This window comes from Pelobates fuscus, chromosome 2 (assembly GCF_036172605.1).
Source record: "Pelobates fuscus isolate aPelFus1 chromosome 2, aPelFus1.pri, whole genome shotgun sequence".
Classification (NCBI taxonomy): domain Eukaryota; kingdom Metazoa; phylum Chordata; class Amphibia; order Anura; family Pelobatidae; genus Pelobates; species Pelobates fuscus.
Genome location: NC_086318.1, coordinates 2,232,840 through 2,240,961, shown reverse-complemented (window position 1 = coordinate 2,240,961; position 8,122 = coordinate 2,232,840).

The window sequence follows — 8,122 nt, the reverse complement described above, 5'->3', positions numbered from 1 at the left end:
AAGAGGATTGCAGCCTCCCCTCACAGCTGCCCACGGAGCCCTGATATAGCCCCCTCCTCGAGGACCGCCTGGAGGGCGGGAAGAGGGAAGGCTTCAAAGGAAACCACGCATGAAAGGAGCGGATCAAAGAGGGCGCGTCCAAATCAGAGATAGAAACCCAAGACCGCTTCTCAGGGCCGTAACCCTTCCAATCAACCAGATACTGTAACCGACCTCGAGAGAAACGAGAATCAAGGAGAGCAGCCACCTCGTACACGTCATCAGAGACCGCGCGGAGGGCATCGGAACGCCTGAGAGACCCAGAGAACCGATTACAGAGCAATGGCTTCAAAAGGGAGGTGTGAAAAGTGTTAGGTATACGCATGGAAGGAGGCAAGGCCAGGAGTAGGACACGGGATTAACTCTACGCAATACCTTATAGGGGCCAAGGAACCTGGGCGCAAATTTCATCGAGGGAACCCTGAGGCGGAGATTTCTAGAGGACAACCAAACCCTATCACCTGGAGCATAAGAAGGAGCCGCACACCTACGACGATCAGCGAATCTCTTCTGAGTAACTGCAGCACGAGAGAGAGCAGCATGGACCTGATCCCACATCTTCCGTAAGGAGGCGAGGTGCTCGTCCAAAGCGGGCATTCTCCTGTCGGAGAACACACCGGGAAGGACAGAGGGTTGGAACCCATAAGCCACCATAAAAGGACTTACGCCAGTAGATGAATGAGTCACAGTGTTCCTGGCAAATTCAGCCCAGGGAAGGAGATGAGACCAGTTGTCCTGGTGCGCATTCGTGAAACAGCGTAAATACAACTCCACAGACTGATTTGCCCGTTCGGCAGCTCCATTAGATTGTGGATGATAGGAGGAAGTAAACGACAAGGAGACCCCCATCTCAGCACAAAAGCCTCTCCAAAACCGAGAGACAAATTGAGGGCCCTGTCGGATACGATATCCTGTGGTATACCATGCAAGCGGAACACCTCTTTGGCAAACACCTGAGCCAACTGAACCGCAGAAGGTAGCTTTTTAAGTGCGCCATTTTGGAGAACCTATCAGTTACAGTCAAAATTACTGTCTGTCCATCAGATGAAGGAAGATCCACAATAAAATCCATGGATAAGTGTGTCCATGGTTTCTTGGGTACAGATAGGGGCATAAGGAGTCCCGGGGTTTAACATTAGGGAACTTACACTGTGTGCAGACACGACAAGCCTGCACATAATCTACCACGTCCTTTTTAAGTGAGGGCCACCAAAACTGTTGAAGGAGACCCTTGTACGTTTTGGTGACCCCTGGATGACCAGCAGTTTTGGCAGTGTGAAATAAAGCTAATAACTTTTTTCTGTCTTTTACTTTCATGTATAGTCTACCAACAGGTGTCTGAGAGGGTGCTTGGGATTGGTATGCCTTGATACTGTCAAGGAAAAGAGATGAAATAACCAAATGGGTAGCAGCTATTATCTGAGATGTAGGCACATTGGGTTCAGGAGCGGGGGCAATCGACTCCAAAGGTTCGTACTGTCGGGAGATAGCATCAGCCTTGACATTACGGTATCCAGGCCAATATGTGATAATGTACTGAAAGCGTGAAAGAAATAAAGACCATCTAGCCTGCCCAGAGGACAACCTTTTAGCATCTGCTATATAGGAGAGATTCTTATGATCAGTTATAACCAAGATTTTGTGTCTAGCTCCCTCTAATAAGTACCTCCATTCTCTAAAAGCCATCACAATAGCCAATAGTTCCCTGTTCCCGACGTTGTAATTCTTTTCTGAATCAGACAACCTTTTAGAAAAGTAAGAACAGGGATGGAGAGGTTCGGCATACGATCGTCTTTGTGACAACACTGCTCCTACACCTGATTCGGAAGCGTCTACTTCCATAACAAAGGGAAGGAAAGGATCTGGGTGGTGTAGCACAGGAGCAGTGGCAAATGCCTTTTTGAGAGTCTCAAAGGCCTCAAGGGCTTGAGGAGTCCAAACCCTGGGGTGCAACCCTTTTTTAGTCAGTTTCGTGATAGGAGAAATAATAGATGAAAAGTTTTTAATAAACCTTCGATAATAATTGGCAAACCCTATAAAGCACGGTATTGCCTTAAGTCCTTGGGGAAGAGGCCAAGACAGTATGGCTTCCAATTTAGAAGGATCCATGCTGAATCCCTGTTCAGAAATGACATACCCTAGGAATTGTACAGAATTCTGGTCGAACAAACATTTTTCTAATTTGCAATAAAGACCGTTCTGCAACAATCTCTTAAGCACCATCCTCATGGTTATGGTGTGACTTCAAATCAGGAGAATATACAAGTATGTCATCAAGGTATACCACAGCACAGATATGCAGTAGATCCCTAAGGACATCTGTTACGGTATCCTCAGCATGAAATGTACAAACCGCCGTTTAGTGAATGTTCCCCGTTCACAATGATGTAGGTTGTATGCATACTCACTACAATCATGCGAACCATAAGTAAGGGAACCTTCCAAACTCCCGAACGGTCTCCTTGCGGTCACTTCCCTCCTCGAGCGCTAAGCTCACGAACCGGCAGCATCAGCCGAACGCCAATAGCTCCCAAGCGGCAAATAATCCCAATAAGCAGTCTCTAGTCGCTGGTAATACAATCCCCCCAATAACGAGACCAAGCTCCGCATTGAGGGTAAAACACGCACTGGGTTTACTGTGGGCTGCCCGCCCGCATTTATGCAGGTCTCCCACTTGGTGGACACTCCCCTAGGGGACCAAATGGGAGACTGAAATAGCAGAAGGACATATGGCATTTCAGGACATACAGTCACACAATATTCCCAGCATCCCTCTGCTTGGGAGATAATTGGGAAGTAATTCAATTATCTCCCAAAGCAGAGGCAAATCGCCATTTTAAATATAAACCATAAAATACATAAAAATGCAAAGCTTTATAACTGCCGATTATTTCTCATTCGTGTAACACATCCCCAGATAGCCTGGATCTGAGTGCATATTATTGACGAATAGCGCTCAGATCCCATACGCATAGTTCAATCGCCATGGAGTCAAAGTCTGTTACAGTTCTTCGGTATGCGATTGACTCAATGGGATGGTTATCTGGGGTAAGTCCATTCGGGTCTTTAAATCTCACGAATGGCCGGTCTTCGTTCACTTCTGTCGACTGGGGAGGGAGGTTGATGGCTTCAGCGGTGTTCGGTTGAAAAAGTGTCCGTTTCCAGTTCCATGAGTTTAGTACCGAGCACCGCTGGGCTTTCGCATGGTTTAAAATGGCCGCCGCCTCGTGGTCGACATACGAACGACGACCACCCTGTATTCGGTTTTAATTGAGAAGTGTCTGTGGTTAACCGCAATGTTCTAATTGGGATCAATAGGTAAACCAGCAGCACACTTGTCTTCTGGGTGGCCGTCCGTTCGGCAGTTTTGTTCGTGAACGAAGTCAATTCCCTTAGATCCCGGCATAAGAAATAGGGGAGTTCGTGAAATAAGCAAACAGACGAATCCAGCAATCTTAGTCCATACAGATGGGTCTGTCACAACATCATTTATGAGATCCTGAAACACAGCAGGAGCATTACACAGTCCAAAAGGCATGACTAGATACTCGTAATGCTCACTACGTGCATTGAACGCTGTTTTCCACTCATCATTCTCCTTAATACGAACAAGGTTATAAGCCCCCTTGAGGTCTAGTTTGCTAAAATATGTGGAACCTTTAACACGATCAAACAACTCAGTGATGAGAGGGATAGAATAGGCGTTTTTTATCGTTATATTGTTCAGACCCCTGTAGTCGATACATGGCCTCAAATCGCCCTCTTTCTTGGCAACAAAAAATAAACCAGCACCAGCAGGAGAGAAGGACCTTCTGATAAAACCTTTACTTAAGGATTCCCGTATGTACTCCTCCATGACCTGATTTTCTTTCTCAGAAAGAGGGTAGACCTTACCCCTACGAGGCATAGTACCCGGTAACAGGTTTATGGCACAGTCTTAGTCACGGTGTGGAGGTAGCTTATCTGCCTCCCTTTTTTCAAAAAACAATGCAAGGTCTGCATACACAGAACGTACAGAAACAGAAAGTGGTTTAGCCGTGGGCACATTGAGTAAACAAACAGGACGTACATGGGCCATACAGTCTCGTTGACAAGATTCCCCCCAGGAGAGTATATCAATCAAGTACTGGGTTGTGTTTAACTAACCAGGGAAAACCCAGAACGATGGAAGCAGTAGGGGAGTCAATTATTTGGAAGGTTACCCTTTCCTTGTGCAAAGCACCCACAGACATAACCATTTCTTGGGTTTCATGGGTCACCAGAGGTTTCTCAAGTGGTCTACCATCTATGGCCTCAACGGCCAAGGGTGTGGCCTTTTGGATCAAAGTCAAGGCTGCGGTTTTAGCAAAGTTCTCATCCATAAGGTTGTCTGCCGCACCTGAATCGATCAAGGCTTTGGTAGTTATAGTGGTTTTATTGACCAAAAGAGAAACCGTAATAAACGGTCTAGAGATGGACACATGAGGGGACAAAGTCATTAGTCACAAAGGCCTTAGGTGCTGAAGTTTTCCTGCAATCTAGGGCAGGTCCTACAGTAAAGGCATAATCTCTCCCTTCTATGATACGCTCTTTCAGCCTCATTTAACCCCGTAGCACCCAATTGCATGGGTTCGGGGGATGGTTGACAAGGAGGGGGTAAAGCTAGTAATGCAGTACTGGGTAGAGCAGGTAACACCTGAGTATTCATCCGTCTTTGACTACGCCTCTCTCTAATACGGTTGTCAATAGGAATTACATAGTCATCCAGAAGAACAGGCATATAACATCATCCAGAAGAACAGGCAATTCCCTGGATGCTATTTCATCCAGTATGTAAGCGGCTAAACCCTCCTGAAAGGCTGTTACGAGGGCGTCGTTATTCCAAACCACTTCAGCTGCTAGAGTGTGGAATTCTATAGCATAATCCGCTACAGATCTGTTACCCTGTCGGACCCTAAGCAGAGCTTTGCCAGCAGAGGAAACCCTACCGGGTTGATCAAACGTGCGTTTGAAAGCTGTCAAAAAATCTGCAAAGGACATAGGAGACGTATTCTCCCACATAGGGTTGGCCCATGCTAAAGCTTTCCCGGACAAGTGGTTTATTAAAAAAGCTATTTTGGTTCTGTTAGTGGGGTAGGAACGTGGATTCATCACCAAATGGATATCAATTTGGTTGAGGAAACCCCGACACAATGCTGGATCACCGCTATAGCGCTGTGGTGGCGTCATATGAACTACGTGTGCATGAACGGGTACTGGATCGGGAATGGGTTCGGGCACAGCAGCAGCAGCCTCCTGAACGGCAGGTTGCAAGTGTGCAGTACGAGCCAGTATGGTTTGTAAAGCTTGAGCAAACTGATCCATACGGTGGTCTAAACCATCCATTCTAGCATCCTGATTAACTAATAGCTGTGGAATGTCAGCAGGTTCCATTATGGCCCTGTTGTAATGTCACGATTCAGGAACCAAACACGCTAACAGGTCACAGAAGGAAAGGGTGCAATACCGGTCCTTAGAGTGGCCGGGTTAAGCACACTAAGAATAGGAGACAAGCCAAGTAAAGGGAGCCAGAAAACAGGAGAACGAGAAACAAGCCGAGGTCAAAGGAATGGAGAATACGGGAAAGTCGGAATAACAAGCCAAATAATCGGTAACCAGAGAGAGACGCACGAGCAAACTGCAAAACAGGTAACACAAGACCACAACAGGGCACTGAGAGACAGGAAAGGTGCGTATATAACTCCTGTGCTTAATTCTGATTGGATAATTTCCAATCTCCCGCTGTGATTATTGTGCTGTTGATTACACCTCCCGCTGTGATTATTGTGCTGTTGCTTTAATGCCGGGTCACGTGAGTGACCCCGGCGTTTGGATAAATGTGCCGGCTCACAGCGTGCAGCGTTATACATGCTGCCGCTGGGAGGAGAGGAGGAGGACGTGAGCGGCGCGTCAAGCAGAGAGGACGCCGCTCGCTGACAGGTAGGGGAAGAGGGGACCGCAGGTGGCTACGGACCGAGGGTGAGTGCTGCAAGAGGATTGCAGCCTCCCCTCACAGCCGCCCGCGGAGCCCTGACAACATGAAGCACAGGTCAGAGTACCACTGCCTCCTATTCTTAGTGGGTGGCTGTGCGCTTTATTTATTTATTTCCTTGAGATTTATTTGATAATTGTTTGAGTTGTAATTTTTATGTAGGTGCTCTGCTTTGGCTGTTTGCTTTAGCTTTGCACTTTTGGATTTCATTGGGTTGCCTTGTTCCCCTTATTTTCCTCCTCTTGTTTTTCCCCTTCTGTAATTCCCCTTGCGCGTGCAGGGGTCTATTTTTCCAGGGTGACACCAAACATACACCCAAGTGGGAGGATCCATACTACAGGGTGGACGGCAGCCCCATCACTGAGGTCTCTCGTGGCCTACAAGCCTTGCTTACACTGCCGTATTTACTACTACCTCTGCCACTATATTGGCGTCCCCGGTTATTCTGCTGGTGACACTTGTCCTCTGTGTATCCTAGGTGTCACATTGCAAACGGTCTCCTTGCTATGGAGCCCTCGACCCAAGAATAGAGCTTGCAGGGTATGATCAATGCGGCGGTTTCTGCCTCAGTGGAAAAATCCCTGGCCAGGGCCCTTCCACAAGCTCCACAGGATTTGGGCTCTAAAGGGACCCCTCAAACAGGAGATGACTCGACTGAGTCAGACTCTCCCATGAGAGATCAGGCAAGGGCGCACAAGCACTATTGGAAGGGTGAAGGCCCTCAGCCACACTCCCAGAAAGGCAAGGCTCCAGCAAAGCGACAGGGGCCAGTGGTCTCTGACTCACCTACCTGGCCTAGGCGCCTCTCTGACGAAGGGGAGGAGGACCCCATATCCATGGTCATCTTAGACGAATGGCGGGCGGACCAGTCACCCTCAGATGAGGAAGACAGTTGGGACGAGGACGACACAGATGACCCCATGTGACCCCATGACTCTGGGGACACTTCAGCGCACACATGTTTCCCTACTGGATGAAGATGTTTTCCTGGATGCTACGGGCAAACCCCTGTTCGACCCCCCGGTCCATCAGACACCCCTGATCCTCTGAATGGTCACTGCCTGACCACCTGGCATAGTTCGTGCATTACTGGGTCCGCAGACCTCTGGACTGGGAAGTAATGAGGAGATTACGGCCAGAATGCCCCAGGCCCGTGCTACCGGGTAAGGTCGCACTGACCCCGGAATTTGACCCTCCACCTACATGACATGTACCGTGCGTGACCCTAAAAGGGGTCGGGCGCAGCCTCCGACTGGCACAGGATAAACTGCTAGATATGCTGGGCCCCCTGGCCAGGATACTCATGCTCGCTGACAAGGGTGCTGCCCTGGACCCAGCTTCCGTACAGGACTGGGCTCTGTGCTTTATTTGCCTGCTGGGCAATACCAACGTTGCACTCTGCACAGAGCGTAGAAAAGCGCTCCTCTTACACATGGATGCCAAACTGTCAGACTTGGGGTCGAAGTTACTGGGCCTCCTTGTGACGGACCGCTGGCACCCCGACCAAGTACCTCCGCCAATCGATGCTCCTAGCTTGCCGAGGACTCCAAGCACTCCAACCGACACCATCAGCACTGCTGACCCCACTTCCAGCGATGCAGCTGCGCCAGGGTCTTGCCATCCTTCACCCACCCTGGACCCAAGATCCAGCTTCCAGTGGGCAGACCTCTCTTCCTCTAGAGAGCATAGCAGGAACAAGAACAGCTCTTACAAGAGCTTACCCTGGGGAGTATAGTGTTATTATAGCAATCCCCAGAGTGTAGTTATCCCATCCCCCAAGCATGAGCCAAGGCTTCAAGAAAGGGTCAAGCAGGTCTGTTTAACCCCTTAAGGACACATGACGTGTGTGACACGTCATGATTCCCTTTTATTCCAGAAGTTTGGTCCTTAAGGGGTTAATGCACACAAAGGGACTTTCTTTTAAACAAGTTTTCAGGCCAGAGGCACACCCCCTGGACCTGGTGGTAAACTGTGACAAAAGGGACACAAACCAATGGGAACACTAATTAACAAAATAACACTCCCACACATAACAAAAGAAACAACGTCTACAGGTAGTGGCTGTCCAAGACA